At 40.6% G+C, this 4,078-nt stretch overlaps 1 pseudogene; it reads right to left on the bottom strand.

The window, feature by feature from the left end:
• Positions 1 to 509: 509 nt before the first annotated feature.
• On the bottom strand, positions 510 to 3,271 carry LOC143618972 (L-type lectin-domain containing receptor kinase VIII.1 pseudogene; annotated as a pseudogene).
• Positions 3,272 to 4,078: the final 807 nt, after the last annotated feature.

Genomic DNA, 4,078 nt, shown 5'->3' with positions numbered 1-4,078 from the left:
TGATTTTAAGAAATGATAGTTTTAATGCTACCTTAACAATCTAGCCAATCAAAATATTACTTTTATTTGTTTATTTTATTTTCAAGATCTTTATAGGTTTTTATGTTCTAGGAAGCTTATATTATTGATGTATTTTTTTAACGGTTACTTAGATCATTAATCAACTACTGGTTTATCTGATCATCTTCATTTCATGAGTAATAGAATCCACTCTCATGAGAAAACCCTACATATATGAGAAAACCCAATAGCTTAACCTGAAACCCTTATTTTATCACAAGTAGGATTTAAACTTAAAATCTTCTATTTTAAAATGAAATTTTGGACGTGTTACCTCAACCATTTAAATTGGGAATCGTTTACAGATTGTTGATGCTCATTGATATGAGAACAAGATCAAACGATGCATGGGATTTCTTAATTAAATCATATTCTTCTTGAACTTTCGTCTTAAAAATGTAAGATTTCATTATTTTATTTTCTTGAGTGGACAACAAGAAAAGTTTTCTTTATACTTTATCTACAAGTTACATATTTCAAAAAGAAACTTTGTAGTATCAACTAAATTAGTGTAGCTAAAGGCAAACTTGTGTTGCAATCAATCAACTTAGCTCTTTCATACATTTTCTTTCTTCACATCTTTCTCTTATGGGCCACATTCCAACTAACCTAACCACACCATGACTCGAGCCGGACCCACAAACACGACCACTCGGCCAACCCAACCACCTTGGGACCGGTCCCAACCCACATAAAGAAAGTTGTACATGAAGAAAGACAAAACATAAAGGACTAATGATTAATAAAAAATTAAAAATCATGTATACTTGACCAAACATCTACTCAAACTCCCATGTTGTTACTGCTCTTTTGACCTTTTTGAGAGTTGCTTCACAAAGCATCTCCCCCCATGAAATGACACCAATACTTTGTTTGAGTTGGAAGAAGTTACGATATGACCCTACACTTTCATCAAATGACCCACATGTCCCTATACTTCTTGTCCATGTTATCATTATTGGGTGTGTATTGTAGTTGCACTTGCATCATAAATTACTCAAATACACCTTGTAGAGTTAGAATAAAGAATTTATAACAAAATTTCAAAAACCCGGATCCGGGTCATTCAGGTCGGGTCGGGTCAAACCAGGGGCAACCCATCAGCATCACCCTTGAAACTATGGTCAGATGAGGAAGTTGAGAGTGTAATAATCTCATTCAAATCAGACACACTATCTTGCAAATTCAATAATAAATCTGAAGTGCTAAAGCTTAATGACGGTTTCGCCCTCGGAACCACGGGCACCTCGCCCTCGCCCTCGAGCAACTGAACCACGGTTCGCATCGTGGGTCGAACCGTCGGGTCAGGGTGCGAGCACGCCAACCCAACCAACAACACTCTCCGCATCTCCCCCTCCTCAAACTCCCCACACAATCGCCCGTCCGCCACAGCTAGTAACCGCGCCTCCCGGTGCAAACCCCAAGCCCAATCCACCAAACTACTCTTTTGCCCATTCACCCCCACCCCAACCCCAACTGCCTCCCGTTCAATCGGTCTACGCCCGCTAGCCACTTCTAGCACCACCGCCCCAAAGCTATACACATCCGTTTTCTCACTAGCACGTCCCGTTAACAAATACTCGGGCGCTAAATACCCCATTGTCCCGGCTGCCACCGTGGGGTCCGGCGACTTGTTTTGCTGGATTTCACGGGCTAGCCCGAAGTCACCCAATTTCGCATTAAACGCTTCGTCTAACATAATGTTACTCGCTTTAACATCTCTATGAATCACTTGATTCTCACATTCATGATGCAAATAACATAAAGCAGATGCCACACCCATTAATATTTTCTTCCTATGAACCCATGGCAATGTGAACCTTGACTCAAAAAGTGCTTTATCAAGTGACCCATTTGGCATCAAGTCATACACAAGCATTATTTCACCTTTATCATGACACCAACCTTGTAACCTCAATAGATTCCGATGCCGAAGCGTTCCGATTATCAACAACTCGGATAAAAACTCCGATTTCCCTTGATCACCACTATGACTACACCGCTTTATCGCGACAACATCCCCCGTGTCGATTAACACCCCTCTATAAACCGTCCCAAACGCCCCGTGCCCGACCACCCGGGTCGGGTCAAAACCATTGGTTGCTAATCTAAGATCCTTGTATGAAAACTCCTTAGGGGTTTTGAATATATCACTCACAAAAAGATCCGGTTTTTTCGCGTGTTTGAATTTCTTCGAATAAACACATATTAGCATTATTGTGCATAATGCTAAAAAGAAGGCGCTGGCGATCACTACTCCAGCGACCGCCCCAGCGCCTTCTTTACATAATTTATTATGACATTTACTCTGTTTTTGTGTCGTGTGTGCTGTTTCAGTTTGGGCGTTTGAACCCGTCGGCGGCGGCGAACCCGGCGCCGACGGGTTCATAAACGTCCCCATCGCCGTTGGTGGCGGCGGTGGGGGGTTTACACCGGGTTTTGATGACCCGGATGCCGGGTCATTAAAGGAAGCACTGAAGCTCCACCACTCAATCGAGTGGACTTCAGTGCTTCCTTGAGTTGACCCAGCGAAACCCACAAACATGAACTCGTTTAAATACGAGTTCATGTTAGTGGTTAATGACAACGTAGGTGATTTGGGTTTAGTATTTGAATATGAGACAGAGACGTTGAGTTGCTGAGTCAACCCAGAATACTCGACCCACGAGTTGACCGGGTTGGCGCCTCGTAAATTAATATTTACGAGGTCCAAATCGGCAACTTGTGTCGAAATCATCGAGTCAAGATCCAATCCCACATGATTCCCATTAACATCTTTAAATTCAAAGTCCATCAAAGTGTCAAACTCAACAGCAACAGCACCGGTGGGTATACCGATATACCCACCGGGTTCCCCGACGGTTACATCGTCGGAGGATATTACAAAAGCCAACCCGCCCCCAACCGAATCCGGGTTTAAATTTTGTATTGAAAATTTAAAGAATGCGGCAAAATTTGCCGCAGTTGGATCTCCCGGTCGCCGAAATCTGACGGGTTTGTTGTATAAAACTCTCCCAGCTCCAGAATTCGGTACCGGGAGATCCCGGGTGAGGCGCACACTGTTGTTGAACATGTGAGCATCACCCAGGAATTTTAGACTAGTGAGGGTGAGTGTTTGGAAGTCAAACGACGTCGTTTCGGCACCCGAATTGGTGGAAACAATATTGAATAACAAGAATAAGAACATGGATAACATGATGTGGGAGTTAGATCTTAAGAAGAAAAAGAAGATGATGATTAATAAGTGTCATTGAGAAATAATAATAATAATAATAATAATAATAATAATAATAATAATATTGGTGGGTGTGTGTGAGAGAGAGAGAATGGAAGGATTTGTTGCATGGAAAAGAACAAGGAATAGTTGTGAAGAGAGGGAGGTATGAAAGATAGAATCCAAGGGGAGACAAGTGGGAGTTTTGGAGGACACGTGGCTACTCTAATGGTAATGTTTTATGATGTGAAGATGAGTTTTATTTTATGATTTTATCCACATGATTTGTGGATTGTTGAATTGTGAAGTGAGGTATGGCTTTAACTTTAAAGTTGCATAATATTTAAGACTATGTGTGAATTTAGTTTACAAGCACTTTTCAAATTGTTAAGGCTCTTCATGATGAAAACCAAGATTATTAATAAGTAATAAGTAGTGTCAAATGTTTAATACAAACAAGCAAATGTTAACATTTGGTATGGTATATATGACTTCCTTCTAAGTGGTGAGAACATATATTGTTCACCTTTCTATCCATGACCATAGATATGTGTGTATGCTAATGTTCTTTTATTGATGTCTTTTTTTAAATCATTATGATAACTAGTCTCTTAGTCTCTTTTTGGTTTTTTTGACATGATATATGAGACCATCAAGGTTAACAATATTGACTTTGTAGTCTTGAAAACTATGGATGTGAAGGATTCTATGAAATGGGCACAGAGAAATGAAGCATTGAAGCCGGATTTGCCAAACCCAACTTCAATGGTGATGATAAATTGGGTAACCTCAACGTTAGCCTAA

The sequence above is a fragment of the Bidens hawaiensis genome, unplaced genomic scaffold (assembly GCF_021521415.1).
Source record: "Bidens hawaiensis isolate Kalapana, Puna unplaced genomic scaffold, B.hawaiensis_p1.1 tig00002343_1, whole genome shotgun sequence".
NCBI lineage: Eukaryota > Viridiplantae > Streptophyta > Magnoliopsida > Asterales > Asteraceae > Bidens > Bidens hawaiensis.
Note: the sequence above shows the minus strand (reverse complement) of the source record. Positions and strands in the feature narration are given on the sequence as shown.